At 36.6% G+C, this 18,991-nt stretch overlaps 1 non-coding gene across 1 annotated transcript; it reads left to right on the forward strand.

The window, feature by feature from the left end:
- The first annotated feature begins 1,075 nt into the window (after positions 1–1,075).
- LOC113593114 (U6 spliceosomal RNA) lies at positions 1,076–1,183 on the forward strand. The gene has a single exon (XR_003413174.1). It is a non-coding gene; the product is annotated as a U6 spliceosomal RNA (small nuclear RNA).
- The last annotated feature ends 17,808 nt before the right edge of the window (positions 1,184–18,991 follow it).

The following is an 18,991-nucleotide window of genomic DNA, read 5'->3' on the forward strand; positions in this document are numbered from 1 at the left end:
AAGATACTCCCATTCAGGACATGGCTAAAAGTAGAGAGGTAGTTGTGTGACATGTAAAACAGTGCCCAACCCATCTCCCTGTCTTTTGCCTGTGGGTAACCTGGCTACCGACAATTTAATGAACGCTGTGCTCCTAGAAAACAGTTAGCAGTTTGGTTCCTCCTTCCTATTTTATTCCAGGCAATGGCTTATTGCAAAGAACCATCTTTTCCCATATGACTTTGTTCACCTGTGACGAAGCTAGACCCAGATCTCCCAATTCCCATTCTTTGTCTCATAAATGGTTAGTTGATCTCTTTGTTCCCAAAGACCAATCTGGACAAAATACCCTCTAATGACTTGATCAAACTTTAGGCTTCTCCCCGCATAAGCCCCTGAATTTTAATCCACCCTCAGCTTGAGCCTGCACTGGATGTGGAATAGTCTCTCCTGAGTGACACCTCGCACAAATTAACTGATCACTAAAAGACTTTCCCTGATCAACTGTCCCATTATGTCACCTGCTTATCTCCTTCACACTCGGATTTTTCATTCATTGTTTACATACTCCTTTCTATAAAAAGCTCTGTTCCACCTGATCTTTGAGACAATTGCAGATCTTATGGTCAGAGCATTCTCCTTATTTCCACAATCTTTTCCAATAAAGTCTTTCTGTACCTAAATCTGGATTTGTTTTTACTTAACACCACTCACCTGTGTAGGACAAAACCTCATCTACTCTCATAACAGAGCCCTGGAGACTAAGGCTGGGGCAAAGGGGACTGAGGCACTCATTCACTGTGAAGTAATAAGAAAGCTATCAGAACATCTATGTGTATAGTTAGGATAAAAAATATAAAGAAAATAATAAATATTAAAAACCCAACCCTGTGAGGTGTAAATAACTCAGATGGAAGAGGAAATTATAATGGAGGTTAGGACATAATTCGGAACTTAATGAAAATATTACATATAGAAACTTGTGGGGAGCGGAGCAGGCACACAGGGGAGGTGACTTCATGGCAGGTAATGAATCATCATTAGTCAAGATGTTCTTTAGCACCTGAGCCTCCCTGCTTTAAAAAGGAACCACCCAGTGCTCACTTTGGCAGCACATATACTAACATTGGAATGATACAGAGAAGATCAGCACGGCCCCTGTGCGAGGATGACGCATAAAAAGGAACCACCCAAAGAGACTTTTGAAACCCAAGGCTCAGGGGTCTGCACAGCAACCTTAATAGGAGCTGTGAATCCAGAGCTCTTCGTAAACCTGACAAACCTATAATGGCTTTTGCACTGATAACCCTTTCGCTTTGGGCAACTTGGACTGGTTATCTACAGTGTGACACTAGAGAATACAAAGAAACTCTAGGAAGCTATTGATAGGCACAGTTACATGAGGAGGAAAACATCTAAATGGGATTAATAGTGATGGATACCGAAGGAGCTTTGTTAAGGACTCTAACATCTTTGAATGAGTGTATGCACAGCATCATGCTTCTCATTCTATAAAATGTCAATGAGGAAAGAGGTTAGCAGTTGGAACCAGGCCGCTAGAGTACATTTCATCCCTTCAGAGCAGCAGCATCATTCTTTCTTCACAGCAAGAGCTTCTCAATTTTTTTATTTTATTAAGTTCTTGTATAAAAGTGCCATGAGAATGGAAGTCATTTTTCGTTAATTATTAAGTTCTATATATATATAAAAAAGTACTTAGTGCTGTTAAAAAGAAAGAAAAGGAAGAGAGAGAAAAAAAAGAAAAACTTGTGGCATCTTCTAAGCATTTAGGAGAAAATGCAAGTATTACCTTCCTTGCTTATATTAGGAAAGAAGAGGCTGAAAATTCATGAGCTAAGCTTCCAACTGAAAGAAGGACATAATAAAGGCAACAGAAGAAATTAAGAACCATACCATGAGAAAATAAGGAAAGCCCAAAGTTGGGCTTCAAAGAGTGATAAAATCAGGGCACCTGGGTGGCTCGGTTAAGCAACCGACTCTTGAGCTCATGTCATGATCTCACAGTTCGTGAGATCAGGCCGCACATCAGGCTCTACGCTGACAGCATGGTGCCTGCTTGGGATTCTCTCTCTTCCTCTCTTTCCCTCCCCTGCTAGTCCTATCTCTCTCAAAATAATAAACATTTTTTTTAAAAAGTAATAAAATTGACAACTTAGGCAAGTTTGATTAGAAAAAAAGATGTAAACAATAAGAACTGTTAAAGTCCTATGCCTTAATTTTAAAATATTGAGAAAATTTGAATAATGTTATGTGCTAATGAATTTGAAAAGTTTTGATAAAAGGACTTAGAAAAAAATAGTGTAGCAAATAGGCTCAGTGAGATATATAAATCATGGTCATATAACCTTTAAAAAATTCAGTTAATAGTCAAAACTCTTCCCCACGAATAAAGCACCAACCCCAGAGAGTTTTATTAGTGAGTTTTGTTAAACATTCAGTGAGAAAAATTCCAGTTTCACATAAAAGAAAGCTCATTACCAAAATCTCATGGAAAGTACAGAAGTAAAAATTAAAACCAATCTCAATCATGAATATGCAAAAATATTAGCAAATTAAAAGCCATTAGATATTAAAAAATTGAACGTATCACACATCTATGTTTAACCCCAGGGATACATGGCAGTTTTATCTTTATAAATTACTTTGTATTTTTATGAATTCTAAAATGCCCACCATTGTTTTTTCTTAATTGTATCTTAAATTGGAATATTCAATGGATAGTTGTTTTTTCCTTCCTTATTGGAACACATAATGGTATGCTTTATAATTGGTAGAATCTTTGATTTGATCAAAAATTGTAATTTGTCACAGTAGATTAAAATCAGAATTGTATGATCATGTAACTTGACACGGGAAAAGCATTTGATAAAATCCAACATCTATTTATGAAAAAACTTTTTGCAAAAGAGAAACAAAAGAATATTTATTTATTTATTTTATTTATTTTAAAAATTTGCATCCAAGTTAGTTAGCATATAGTGCAACAATGATTTCAGGAGTGGATTCCAGTGATTCATCCTCTCACCCAGTGCTCATCCCAAGTGTCTTCCTTAATGCTCCTTACCCATTTAGCCCATCCATCCTCCCATAATCCCTCCAGCAACCCTCTGTTTGTTCTCTGTATTTAAGAGTCTGTTTTGTCCACCTCCCTGTTTTTATATTATTTTTGGTTCCCTTCCCTTATGTTCATCTGTTTTGTATCTTAAATTCCTCATATGAGTGAAGTCATATGATACTTGTCTTGCTCTGACTAATTTTGTTTAGCATAATACCCTCTAGTTCCATCTATGTAGTTGCAAATGGCAAGATTTCATTCTTTTTGATTGCCGAGTAATACTCCATTGTATGTGTGTATACCACATCTTCTTTACCCATTCATCTGTCAGTGGACATTTGGGCTCTTTCCATACTTTGGCTATTGTCGATGGCGCTGTTATAAACATTGGGGTGCATGTGCCCTTTCAAAACAGCATACCTGTATCCCTTGCATAAATACCTAGTAATGCAACTGCTGGGTTATAGGATAGTTCTATTTTTGATTTTTTTATTAAACCTTCATACTGTTTTCCAGAGTGGTTACACCAGTTTGCATTCCCACCAGCAGTGCAAAAGAGATCCTCACAAAAGAATTTTAAAATATGAAGGGTACAAAATACAGTGAACATCATATTGAAAGGTCAGATGCATTCTCTTTAAGTTTGAGAACAAGACAAGGATGATTGCTAGAAACATAACTACTCATCTTTGTGCTGATAGTCCTAATCAATGCATCTAAGCATGAAAAGGAAATAAAAATTATAAGATGGGGAAAAAAGGAAACAAAACTCTTATTTAAAGATAAAATAGTACCTGGAGAAAACCCAAGAAGATTCCATAGATGTATTTTGGAAGGGTTGTTAGACATGAAAACGATGTGCAATACAACAGCAACAAATGGTAGAAAAAAATACCTTCTGATACCATCTTCCGGGGTGCCTGGGTGGCTCAGTTGGTTAAGCATCCAACTCTTGATTTCGGCTCAGGTCATGATCTCACAATTCATGAGTTTGAGACCCGAGTCATGCTCTGCACTGACAGCATGGGGCCTGCTTGGGATTCTCTCTCTCTCTCCCTCTCTCTCTGCCCCTCCCCACTTGCTTGCATGCATGCACGCACGCCCACTCTCTCAGAAATAAACATAACATTTTTTCCATAGTACAAAAAATGATGTTTCAAGGAATAAGATACAACTAAAATGTAAGACATTTAGGGAGAAACAGAACAAAAATTAAGGAAAAAATTGAAAACAATTTTAAAGTATTTTTTAAAAACCTAAAGAAATAAAGTAATACCATCTTTATGGAACAGAAGAGTCAATATTGTAAATATGTCAATTTTCCTCAACAGGTTTATAGATTTAATACAATTTTAACTAGGTTTTCAATTGAAATTTCTGCAGAAATTGACAAGTTATTTCTAAAATTTATGTGGAAGTACAAAATGTCAACAGAAATCAAGATACTTATGAGAAAAGATAACGTAAGGACAGAGCTTGCTTTAATAATAATTAAGACAGCATATATTAGTACAGGGATGGACAAACAGACCAATGCAAGAGAACAGAGATATCTAACAGAAATCCACACACATAGGAAAATTTGATTTGTGACAAAGGTAATGCTACAAATCACTGGAGGAAAGAATAAACTGGTGTAGAACATTGGTTATATGTATGCCGTATATTAAAGTCATTGCCTACGAGGTTTCTTTTTGGGGTGATGAAAATGGTCTAGAGTTACATAGTCATGACAGCTCTGTGAATATACTAAAGACACTGAATTGTATACTGTAAAAAGATTAATTTTATAGTATGTGAATTATATGTTAATAAAACCATTATTTAAAAAAAATCCATGTCAGGTAGATTGAAAACATATGTGAAGGACAAATTTTTTTGAAGACCTAAGGAAAATATTTTTATGATGTCAAGATAGGAATTTTTAAAAATAGATATGAAAAGTTCACATCATAAAGGAAAATAACACAAAAATTACAGTAAGCAATATGTGTCAGACACTGTTCAAACTTACAAATATTAACTCATTTAGGAAAGGTTAAACTCAACTGGATTAAAATTTAGAACTTCTGTTCATCAGAAGACTCCATAAAGAGAAAATGCAAGCCCAACTTGGAAGCAGTTATTTGCATAATCTGTAACTGCACAAAAGGTTAGTATCTAGACTATGTAAAGCCCTCCTATGAGTTAATAAGAATCAATTGGAAAAAGATGAATAATGCATTAGAAAAACTACAAAACAGTCATTTCATAGTAGAGAAATGGCCAATAAAGAAGCAAAAAATGCTCCACCTCATTAGTAATCAGAGAAATTTGCATCTGGCTTTCTAGGTCTTTAGGAAGATTCACTTTTCAAGGCAGAAAGACAAAACATACTTATTTTTTAATTTAATGCTTTGCTAGCTTGATTTATAAATGTTATACATTTGGATGTGTGGTCCATGGGTTTCCATGTATTCTTGACCAGAGCTACACGTTCAGGGCAAGCCTATAAATGTATGTTTATATAACCTAAAGAAAAGGAGATTCCAAAGGTAAAATTTAGGACAGTGATTACTCTCTGGTGGGAAAGGAATGCCGTTTGGAAGGGCACAGAGGAACTCTTAAGGTAATGTAATAGTATTCTTGAACTGGGAGATATGTATTTAGTAAAACAATAATGCAAACTATATTTCAAGGTCATGTTTTCAATAATAGGGTATAAATCAGCCCAGTTTTAAGCAAAATAGTATATTGTTTCATCTGTGTTTGAATTTAGGCAAAACCGGTTTGCTCTTAGCTATTGCTGGAAGAGGCTGTTCAATCTTCCTCCACATGGAAGGACTAACGTTCTGTCCCCCATGTTCCTCAAAAGTTCAACAGTAGGTAGACTTTAGAGAGACGAGCTTCCTGTTACCATGTCCCTGCTTCTCATCCTGTCTCTGCTTATTTGGGATTTTCTTTTCTTTTCCCTTCTGGTTGCTCAAGAAAGGCCTCAGGTGGTAGGAAAACCATTAAGGCACTGATGCTGCAGGTTGGATCATCTGAGACCAAACAGATAGCAATCTTTCACCACAAGAGGGCAGTTTGACCCTGACTTTTGGTTCTATTCATGAAGTAGTTGGATGGGATGTTTTGTGACCCAGAGAGATATATGGGGATTAACTAGTTGGGTAGCAGTAGCCACAAATTAGGATTACCCTGGAATCCACTCAAAGCTAGTGTCCTCCTGGTGTTAATAATTTGAATGTGATGAACAAATGTTTATTTTCACCTGAAAACAAAAGGGCAGGGACACAACTTCATGGCTCATCATGGATTAAGTACTAGCTTTAACCACAAAGGAAGGTACTTGAGCACTTATTCTGGATGGTAAATTATCTTTTATGTGCATGTTTGTGTGTGTCTGTTTGTGTGTGTGTGTGTGTGTGTGTGTGTGTGTGTGTGTGTGTGTGTGTTAGACAGGCCACACTTCAGAAATCTTTTACATGATACCTGAAGGGCAACGCTGTATGGAAAAGCAATGTAAAAATTGCTTAAACATGGCCACTCATCAGTTGTGTGATCTTAGGCACGTTACCTGTGTCTCAGCACAACTGTAAAACAGGGGTAATATTACTAATTACCTCATGGGATTGTCATCAAGAGTAAATGAGTTTATACATGTTCAGTAGTCAGCATCATCCTCTAGGACATTTATGGTGTTTGTAGGAGCCAGACTAGTGAATTATATAGGGATATAATGGGAATCACAGTCCCTGTCTCTTTTATGTCTTTAAGGGTAGCTTTAATTTCTGCCATTGTTCCAGGCAACACTGTATTTTATTTACAATATTTATAGTGACATAATATTTTTTCAAATTTTCACAATATATGCTTTTATTCATAATATTGAATTTTTAAAAATGTATTATCTTGGCCAAGGTGGAGTGAGAGGGACAGTTTCAGAGCTTCCACTTGGCTTTTTCCATTTCCATAGCTCTTATGCTATGGACTAAAAACTAACGTGGAGGACACCTGGGTGGCTCAGTCAGTTGAGCATCGAACTTTGGCTCAGGTCATGATATTGCAGTTCATGAGTTTGAGCCCTGCGTCGGGCTTGCTGCTGTCAGCCTGTCAGTGCAGAGCCCGCTTCAGATCCTCTGTTTCCCTCTCTCTGCCCCTCCCCCACTTGCACTCTCCCAAAAATAAATAATATTAAAAAAAGAAAGAAAGAAACAAATGTGGGAATTCTGCTAAGTATAAAGTTTAGTGACCCGGAAAATGATCACTGGATGAGTCATGGAACCAATGGACCTACTATGAGATCTTGGCCAGGACACCATTTATTACTTATTATTAACTTCCCCAAGAGGGGAACCATCATAATGTTTTGGATCCTCTGGTATTAATGTCAAATTAGATCCTAGAGCCAATGTTCCTCAAAATGCCTTGGCATTTCTCTTTCCCTTGTATACAGTGACCTGACAAAATGCCCATGGGTCCCTTTGGGTAAGTCTGGGAGAATTATCATAAACATTTGCTGTGGTATTGTGAACCTAAAAGGGGGCTCAGGTTTGGAAATAGGGGAGAGACCAGAACTTTCTATTGAGGCAGATGCTCTCAGGAGTTTCATCATCCATCCACCCTTCGTTTCTTTTGATTTTATTGATTGAGCATTGCTGACCATTTTTCTTGCCCTTAAAGACCTCCATAGCTCTCTGAGTCAGGGTCCCCATTGTGAGCTACCCTGACTTTGCAGCTCATTATAATTGAGCCCATCTTGCTTCTGAGAGTTAAGCACTGCCACGTGGCCCCTACTTTGTAGAGATCATTTCATTCCCATTCTAACAGGTAGCCCAATTTGGTGCTAGTGTCCCTACCATCATCCTTAGCCACCAGTGTGCTAGCTGTGATGTGCTCACTTTTATCAGCTCTTATAAGAACTGACTGTTATATTTTTAGGAATTTTATGAGACAGTTGTTAAACAGATGTTAAATGTTCTAGGACAGGAGAATGATCCTATATTGATAAATCCTTTCTTGTCCAACTTTATGTTCTATCTTCTTTTTTTTAGTTTTATTCATTTATTTTGACAGAGCGAGTGTGAGGGGGAGGGGCAGAGAGAGAGAGGGAGAGAAGGAGAATCCCAGGCAGGCTCCACACTGTCAGCACAGATCCAGATGCAGAGCTTGAACTCACAAACTGTGAGATCATAACCTGAGATGAAATCAGGAGTCAGACGCTTAACTGACTCAGCCACCCAGGTGCTCCTATGTTTATGTTCTTGATCCTGTACCCTCCTGTCATGTCCCAGTTCCATACATATATTCTCGGCTCCTGCCAGTACACCTTAGTTAGGTCCTACAGCACTTTTTCCTCCTCAGCAGGCCTAGTACCTCCTCAGGTGTTATATTGTCATTGACTCTAGTTTATATGGTAGCTGGGACATGAGGTGTGGGTATATACTGGACAGATGTGGATGGGGATGGCATGTGTCTTGCAAAGCAGACATTCTGCATCATTTTCCAGGGAGTAGGTAGAGCTGGCCTTCAATAGGGAGGAGTAGGCCCCTTGTGTGCAGACCCAGAAGAATCTGAGGATTTAAGATTTTCGAGTGCTTTGACCACAAAGTCCCCATTCGAAATCTTAGGGTCATTCCTTCCCCATCAATGCCCTGACTTGCCTGAGTCAAGAATCAAATAAGAAATCAATTCTTATCTTTTTCTGCCTTTAGAATATAAGAGCTGAGTGTCCACTACCAAGGAAGCCTTCTGGCTTTCATGCTTTGCCTTATATTGGTAATTAATACCTTTAGCCTTTCATTTTTTCTCTCAATGCATTGGTCGATAGCACTTAGCAACAACCATCATATTCCAGTTCTTCTTGTTCTTCTTGTTCTTCTTGTTCTTCTTGTTCTTCTTGTTCTTCTTCTTCTTCTTCTTCTTCTTCTTCTTCTTCTTCTTCTTCTTCTTCTTCTTCTCCTTCTTCTCCTTCTTCTTCTTCTCCTTCTTCTTCTTCTTCTTCTTCTTCTTCTTCTTCTTCTTCTTCTTCCTCTTCTTCTTCTTCTATTATTTTTTTTACAAAGTTATTCAGGCACAATTGATGATAATAAACTGTACTTGGGGAGGATGATAAGTGTTCACATACACATACACTCATAAAACCATTATCCAAGTCAAGATAAGATTTCCATAAGCCCCAGAAGTTTCCTCCTGTATCTTTTCAATCTATCCCTCCTTCCACCTCTATCCTCAGGTAACTTTTGATCTGTTTTCAGTCACTATAGATTAGTTTGTATTTTCTAGAAGTTTATATAAATGGAACCATACAGTATGCACTCTTTTTTCTCTGGTTTCTTTCATTCGGTATAATGATTTTGAGGTTGCACAGGTTGCTGAGTTTATCAGTAATCCATTCTTTTTTACTGTTGAATAGTATTCCATTTAATGGATATACCAAATGTGTTTATTCTCTCACTTGCTGATGAATATTTGGGCTGTTTCTAGGTTTGGGTTTTTATGAATGCAGCTGTTATATACAAATCTTTGTATGGACATGTTTGTTTTATTTATTTATTTATTTATTTATTTAAATTTATTTTTAATGTTTATTTTTTTGAGAGAAAGAGAGAGACAGACAGACAGGCAGACCATGAGTGGGGGAAGGGCAGAGAGAGAGAGGGAGACACAGAATCCAAAGTGGACTCCAAGCTCTGAGCTGTCAGAGCCGGACGTGGGGCTCAACTCATGAACTGCAAGATCATGACCTGAGCCGAGGTGGGATACTTAACCGACTGAGCCACGCAGGCAACCCTGTATAACATGTTTTTATTTTTCTTGAATAAATATCTAGGAATGGAATGGCTGGAGTATTTGTTAGGTATATATCTAACTTCTTAAGAAGCTGCCAAACTATTTTTCAAGGCAATGTATGAGAGTTCCAGTTGTTCCACACCTTCACCAACACTTAGCAAAGTCTTTTAACTTTAGCTATTCTAGTAGATGTATGGTAGTAATAACTCCCAAAAATTTCCTCATGCCCCTTCAAAATTCCTTCCTTCATCGCCTCCCTGTTACTATTTCCTGTGCCCAGGCAACCACTAATCTGTTTTCTGTCACTATAGATTAGTTTGTATTTCCTATAGTTTTATCTAAATGGAATCATACAGTATGTATTTTGGATGGTTTCTTTCACTTAGCATGATTACTTTGAGATACATCCATGTTGCAGCATGTATCAACAGTTCATTCCTTTTTACTGCTGCATCTTATTCTATTGTATGGATATACCACAGTTTACCAATTCTTCTGTTGATGGACATTTAGATTTTTTCCAATTTTTGTCCAACACAAATAGTGCTATGAACATTTATGTACAAGTGGTTGTATGGACATATGCTTTCATTTCTCTTGGGTAAATACCTAGGATTACGATGGATGGATCATTTAACAAGGGTATATTTAACTTTTTAAAACAATCTGCAAAACTGCTTTCAAAGTGGTTGTGTGGAAATAAGAATGAGAAACAAAATAAACACACAGAAAACCACATTTAATCTGTCATTGGAACATTTAATAATGAGTAAAAATATGTATCTGCATTTTCAAAGAAACTCTTCTATATAAGACATTTGTATACATTAAGAGATTGTGCAAACGTGTAAGACATTTTGATAATAGATGTTTGAAAATATTTATATCATTATAGGATTCTTTTTTTGCCAAAAATGATTTATGTCATCTATAAAATAATGCTACCTAAACACTTAAAATATCTCTAAAACAAAACTATTCAGTCTATTTTTAAATCTTCCAAAAGGTTCCTTTTGGACCCAGTTGTTTCAAATATGACATTAACAAACTTAATGTTTGCAAGAACAACTTATTGCTATCTAGGGAGATAAATCTACTACACAAATGTAAAAATATTTTTACAATAGGTTGATGGACTGATTTAGTAAATGTAGCTAACCCTTCAATTTGACTCATAATTCTTTGAGTCAAAATTTGTAACCGGAACTTCATATCACTTTATCCCACAGTACCAAACCAAATTTTACAGAAACAGAGCTATTCAGTTACATTTCTCTTACTAAAATCTCTTTGGTGAAGGCAAAGAAGTGTTTTATTTACAATAAAATAAAACATTTAAGAACAGTGTTTAATTTGTATCTCATCCTTTCAAAATATCTATCTTTGGAGGTGTGACCTATAATGTATAAAATGTATTACTATGGTACTATCTATGTCCTTTATAAAGAAATAAATATGCTTATACCAGGGATATCAGCTCATTATTGCTTGGATGGGGTGTCCAATTAAAAAGTTTGCGGATCATAAGAGCACCTGGATGCCTCAGTCGGTTAAGAGTCCGACTTCAGCTCAGGTCATGATATCACAGTCATGGGTTCGAGCCTCAGCATCGGGCTCTGTGCTGACAGCTCAGAGCCTGGGGCCTGCTTCGGATTCTGTGTCTCCCTCTCTCTGCCCCTCTCCCACTCATGCTCTGTCTCTCTGTCTCTCTCTCTTTCTCTCTCAAAAAAATAAACATTAAAAAAAATAAAATAAAAAGTTTTGGGATCACAGACCTATGTGATGATGAAACAACCCATATACTTAAGTAAATATCAGGTCATCTCAATGGCAACGTTTAGTCAAATTATTTTTCTAGGGCAGTCCTCCTCTCAAGACAAAAACCTAGAAAGTGGTATTTTTAATCCAGGAGTTAATCTACTATATTATTATTAGAGAACAGTTTTTAAAGTGTGACCCACGGACCCCTGGGTCTGAAAAGTCGAAACTGTTTTCACAATAATGCCGACATTACTTGCTTTTCCACTCTATTGGCATTTGTACTGACAGGGCAAAAGAAATGGTGGATAAAACTGCCAGAGCCTTAGCATGAATCAACTGGTCATGATGTTGTTTATTGTCTTACACTCACAGGAACACAAATAAGCCTATGTCATGTAAGAATGCCCTTCATGAAACAGTAAAAATTAATTTCATTAAATCTTGACCCTCGAGCGTATATCTTTTTATTATTCTGTAGGACAAAAAATCTCAAAGCACACATACAACACTTCTGCCACATATCCAAGTACTAAGGTTGTATCAAGGAAAAAGAACTTGTGCAATTTTTTTGACTTGTGAGCTCTACTAGCTGCTTTTTCCAGGGAACATCACTTACTGATGACCGAGAGACAAACGATGGTTTTTCAGACTTAGGTAACTTGAGAGAGTGTCCCAAAAATGAATCAAGGAATCCTGTCACTTCAAGCAACACAACTGACAGCATTTGTTACCAATGATAAAATCTGGATTTTCCAGCGAAAATCCACAAAGAATTCTGGAAAGCTTGTATCTTCCCCATGCGCTTGACAGCCTCCCAATACTTAAATATTTTTCTGATGTCTTTCTGATGAGATCAGTGGTGATTTAACAATTGTGACTTTTAAAAGACTGTTTAATGAAATGTGTTAATATATGGAAGATCTGAGTAGCTCAGCAAACCAAATTTCCCCCAAATGGCCAAAGTTTGATGTTACAAAATAATCTGTGGGTAAAATATCATTTGAAATGCAATGGATTTTAAAGTAATGCGGTTAACAAAGTTCATTGATAATGATTTGGATTCCACATGGAAACTGGACTTTTAATAAACTGCCACTTATTGATTCTTAGTACAGTATCAAAGAAGAATATCCATAATTATCTGAAAAGGCAATTAAAATACTCTTCCTTGTTCAAATTGCATATCCAGATTTTCTTCACATATTTCAATCAAAATGGCATACCAGAATAGTTTGAATGCAGAAACAGCTATGACAATCCAGATTTCAAAATCTTTCTGTTCTAATTATTTTTTTGTCTTGGAAAATATGGTTAATTTCCATAAAATCTCTATTCATATTTACATATGAGTTTATTATATTTATTGCATAATAAATCCATACTTTACCAATTTCTCAGTTTTAATGGATATAATCTACATGACCAAGAGTTCTTTGGAATCCTCAGTAATATATTTTTTTAAATTCTTCTTAATGTTTATTTATATTTTGAGAGAGAGACAGAGCATGAGTGGGGGAGGGACAGAGAAAGAGAAGACACAGAATCTGAAGCAAGCTCCAGGCTCTGAGCTATCCACACTGAGCCCGATGCGGGGCATGTACCCACAAACCGTGAGATCATGACCTGAGCCGAAGTTGGATGCTTAATGGACTGAGCCAGCCAGATGCTCCCTAAATCCCCAATAATTTTTCAGAGCATAAAGGAGACTTGTGACCCAAAAGTGTGAGAACTGCAGTCTCCAAAGAAAGATAAGACAGCATGCTTTCCTTTAGTTTGCTATGATTGGTTAAGGGTAGAGGTAAAAAGAGAAAATGCTCACATCAGATAGTGATGGGATAGATAACAACAATTAGTGGTTACATTTTTCTTTTTACCCTCTTCTCTTGTAGTTGAGGTCTGTTATGGCTTGCTATTTTCTGACAATATGGATAAACATTCTAAGTCACGTAACCCTGCTGTGGGTGAAAGTGAAGCATTTCCTTATCAGTTATACAGACTATTTATATTCATCATGTTTATGGTTTCAGACCCAGAACTGGCTAAAGTTGGAAAATTCATCTTACATTACAATTTTCTTTTTCCACAGCTAGAAACTTAAGAAAATACCTAGATAGCATGGTCATATCTATGATGTTGAAGTTATGGTTCCCAACCCACAATGAAGAAATTGCTTATTGAAAACAAGTGCTTTCCAAAGAAAAGATCCAGTAAGAGACTGAATATGTACTTTAATTTTAGTAGTGAGTTAAGCTTAACCCTGACATAGTATGCCCTTTCAGATGATGGCTTATTGTCCATGCTTCAGCAAATAATGTAGAACAGTACAGTAAATTTCTATCCTTCCTCAGAGCCCTGCTGGGAGAGATTTCTCCCTAACCCTGGCTGAGGCTCTCTATATTTATAAGAGGGATTAAATTTAATTCCCTTGATTTGTCCTTAGTATTTCTAACAATGGTTGATACATAGGAATTCAGAAAGACTTTTTCAGATTTGAGATGCAAGTTCAATGTCAGCCTTTTTTTTCAGTTTGGCTAAATCAAAACAAAGGAATAGTTGCCAGCTAAAGCATACCATGCAGAATGCAGGACTTATATGGTGACTGAGCATTGAATTTTACTCCCATGATTTTGCTGGAAATTAGATGCAGCCACTGAAACTATCAGAAGCATGGGCTTTAGGTTCAATAGGCCTAAATTGAGTTTAGGAAAGGTAGAATCTTACTAGGTAGTTTCCTGATTATTGCTGCAAGAACTTCCTGGTTGAAGACCTTTGAAAAACTCTTTACTATTTGGAAGACACAAGACATAATGATTTGGAGCCTAGGCTCCAGTCTAGACATAATCCCTAGCTTAAGGATTTTGAACCCTGGCTATATCGCTTACAAGCCATGTGACCTTGATTAAGTTACATTGCTACTCTGTGTCTCAGATACTATCTCTATAAAATAAGAATAATGACCTACCTTACAGAATGATGTGGTTGATATGAATAATAAATGTAGCATTTATATTGACACTCAAAATTCTTATGAAGTCTTTTTTTTGTTCGTTTAAGAAAAATATAGGCTTTGTATCACCAGTTACATTAGTCATTTTTATTTACCTTCTAGAAAAAAGGATAGGAGTGTCTGAGGTACACCTTTCCTTTGAAGTGCTCTGAAGGGATAAACTGGTTTCAGCTTGTTGACTCTTATTACAGTGCTAAAATGTGTATAGTCTTTCATCAGTGCATATTTGAGAACCAAAACTTTTACACTTAGGAGTGTTGGTTCATTGGGGAAATGTCAGTTTCTATTAATGAACTTCACCAAGGACATGTAACTCTGTATCCTTACTTATAAATCTGATCTTTAAGATCCATGCTCAAAAAAATAAAATAAAATCTTAAGACCCAGCAATTCCACTACTAAGTATTTATCTGAAGGATAAAAAAATGCTGATTTGAAGGGGGCACATGCACCCCTATGTTTATAGCAGCACTATCAACAATAGCCAAATAAAGGAAAGAGACCAAATGTCCACTGACTGATGAATGGATCTAGAAGACGTGGTGTATATATACAATAAAATATTACTTGGCCATCAGAAAGAATGAAATCTTGCCATTTGCAACGATGTGGATGGAAGTAGAGGGTATTAATGCTAAGTGAAGTAGTTCAGTCAGAGAAAGACAAATATCATATAATTTCACTCATATATGGAATTTAAAAAACAAAACATGAACAGAGGGAAGGGAAGACAGAATAAAATAAGATAAAAACAGAGAGGGAGGCAAACCATAGGAGACCCTTAAATACAGAGGACAAACGGAGGGTTGCTGGAGGGAGGTGAGTTGGGGAATGGGCGAGATGGGTGATGGACATTAAGGAGGGTACTTGTTGGCATGAGTACCGGATGTTATATGTAAGTGGATGAATCACTGCGTTCTGCTCCTGAAACCAATACTACACTGTATGTTAACTAACTTGAATTTAAATGAATAAATGAAAAAAATATATATTAAATCTTACTCTTTCCTCATTTTTAATTTCTTCCCATTTTCTCCTCACATTATGTGTTTTTCAGAACATCTCCCTTTTCCTTCTTAGTCTCTTACACACATATGCAAACACACATATTTACACACATACTTACACTCAGATAATACCACATTGATACCCATTGGGTGCATGTTCCCAAACATTTATATGAACTGTCCAAAATAGGCAAATCTATAGAGACAGAAAGTAGATTAGTGGTCGCCTAGGGCAGGAGGATATGGTGATTGGAAGGTGATGGCTGAGGGGTATAGGATTTCTTTTTGAGGTAATGAAAATGTAAGATTGATTGTAGTGATAGATGCACATCTTTTTGAATATACTAACAGCCACTAAATTGTATACTTTCAGTAGGTCAATTGCATAGTGTATAAATTGTTATCTCAATGAAGCTGTTTTATTTATTTTTTTTTAATTTTTTTTTCAACGTTTATTTATTTTTGGGACAGAGAGAGACAGAGCATGAACGGGGGAGGGGCAGAGAGAGAGGAATACACAGAATCGGAAACAGGCTCCAGGTTCTGAGCCATCAGCCCAGAGCCTGACGCGGGGATCGAACTCACGGACCACAAGATTGTGACCTGAGCTGAAGTCGGACGCTTAACCGACTGCGTCACCCAGGCGCCCCAATGAAGCTGCTTTAAAAAAAGCTAACAGAAGGGAAAAAATGGAATAATAATAGTATGATACAAGACAAGGCAAGAAAGGAGAAATAAAGCAATAAAAACCAATGGACAAATAAAAAAACAGTGGAAACAGGGTACAGTTAAATCTGAGCATTTCAATAATTATGTTAATTTGGACTGGAGACTCTCTCTGAAAAAACATATATGGAAATGCAGTGGGCCAAGAATGTAGAAGTCAATCATGGAGGTGAAAGACTGGAACTTAAAACTATCATATATCAAGAATAACTTTATTTATTTTAATTATATATATACTATACAAACATTTATTCATTTTGAGAGACAGAGTGTGAGTGGGGGAGGGGCAGAGAGAGAGGGAGACACAGAATCCAAAGCAAGCTCCAGGCCCTGAGCTGTCAGCACAGAGCCCGACATGGGGCTCGAACCCACGGACCATGAGACCACGACCCCAACTGAAGCCAGATGCCCAACAGACCGAGCCACCTAGGCATCCCTCAGGAATGACTTTAAAGCTAAAATAAGACAGTGTAATATTGGGGTAAGTAGGCAAATTGCTGAATTTAGAATACATCTATGTATATATAGTCACATGGTTTACAATCAAGAGCCCATTGTAATTCATTCAGTAGGGGAAAGGATGGTCATTTCAATAAATGGTGCCAGATCCACTGGATATCTATATAGAAAAAATTAGCTCTCATCTCTACCTAAAATATGACTTTGAAATGATCAAAGACCTGAATGTGTCCCAAATAAAGCTTTTCAAGAAAATATAAGAAAATATCCTCATGACTTTGGTGTAGACAAAGATCCCTTAAACAGGAAAGGACAGAAAATACACTGTCCATAATAGAGAAGATTAACAAGTTATATTTCATTAAAGTGAAGAATTTCTATTTATCAAAATATGGAATCGAGTGGAAATATAAATGATAGACTGGGAAAAGATATTTCCAGTACATGTATCTGACAAAGGACTCATCCTAGATTATATAAAAACTCCCACAATGATTTAAAAAAAAACCCCAAAAAACCTCCAATATTTGAAAATTAGGAGAAACTTATACCTCACAGAAAGAAGGTAGCCACATAGCCAGTAAGTGTAAAGGCTACTCATCACGCTTAAATATCAAGAAAGCAAATATAAACTATAATGAAATACCAAGGATGAAATACCAGAATGTCAACACCAAGGTTTGGTGAGAATGTGAAACAAATGGAACTCTCATATATTGCTGAATGGAATGCAAATTTGTACAACCACTTTGAAAATTCTTTTGGCAGTATTTTTTAAAGGCAAACATTGTGATCCAGCAGTTTCACTTTTGAGTATGACCCAACAGACAAGAGTGCTTATAACCATCAAAAGATGTGTATAATAAGAATGTTCATAGAAGCATTATCTGTAATAGCTCCAACCTGGTAAGAACTCAAATGTCCGTTGTGAGTTGAATGGATGAATAAATTGTGAATGAATGGTAAAGTGGTACAATAATAATAATACGCCAATAAAAATGAACAAACTACTATATCCATTAAATGGATGAAACTCACATATAAAATACTGAAAGAAGCCAGAGATAAAGGAATATGTACTATATAATATCTATATGAAATTCAAAACAAGCAGAACTAATCTGTAATAGAGTTCAGAATACTCATTATTTTTAATGGAGTATTTACCGTGGCATGAGGAAGCCTTCTGGGATGCTGGAAATGTTCTAAATCTTAAGTTGATACGTATAAGAATGGGTTGTACTTTTGGGATGAGTACTGAGTGTTGTATGGAAACCAATTTGACAATAAATTTCATATAAAAAAAAGAATGGGTTGTATGTATATATATGCATGTATATATACATATTTATGTAAACATCAAGCTATACATTTAAGATTACACTTACAAGTATATTAATAATATATTAATCTTATATAAGATTAAACATGCACTTAACTGTATGTGAGTTATCTCAAAAGTAAATGAATAAGTTGGTTGAGAGTTGTATCTGATTCAGTAAACAGAATGATGGTGAACAAAACAAACTTGACATTTTTTTTTAGTATATGAAATTTATTGTCAAATTGGTTTCCATACAACACCCAGTGCTCATCCCAAAAGGTGCCCTCCTCAATACCCATCACCCACCCTCTCCTCCCTCCCACCCCCCATCAACCCTCAGTTTGTTCTCAGTTTTTAACAGTCTCTTATGCTTTGGCTCTCTCCCACTCTAACCTCTTTTTTTTTTTTTTTCCTTCCCCTCCCCCATGGGTTCCTGTTAAGTTTCTCAGGATCCACATAAGAGTGAAACCATATGGTATCTGTCTTTCTCTGTATGGCTTATTTCACTTAGCATCACACTCTCCAGTTCCATCCACGTTGCTACAAAAGGCCATATTTCATTTTTTCTCATTGCCACGTAGTATTCCATTGTGTATATAAACCACAATTTCTTTATCCATTCATCAGTTGATGGACATTTAGGCTCTTTCCATAATTTGGCTATTGTTGAGAGTACTGCTATAAACATTGGGGTACAAGTGCCCCTATGCATCAGTACTCCTGTATCCCTTGGGTAAATTCCTAGCAGTGCTATTGCTGGGTCATAGGGTAGGTCTATTTTCAATTTTCTGAGGAACCTCCACACTGCTTTCCAGAGCGGCTGCACCAATTTGCATTCCCACCAACGGTGCAAGAGGGTTCCCGTTTCTCCACATCCT

This window comes from Acinonyx jubatus, chromosome B4, assembly GCF_027475565.1.
Source record: "Acinonyx jubatus isolate Ajub_Pintada_27869175 chromosome B4, VMU_Ajub_asm_v1.0, whole genome shotgun sequence".
NCBI classification, from domain to species: Eukaryota; Metazoa; Chordata; class Mammalia; order Carnivora; family Felidae; genus Acinonyx; species Acinonyx jubatus.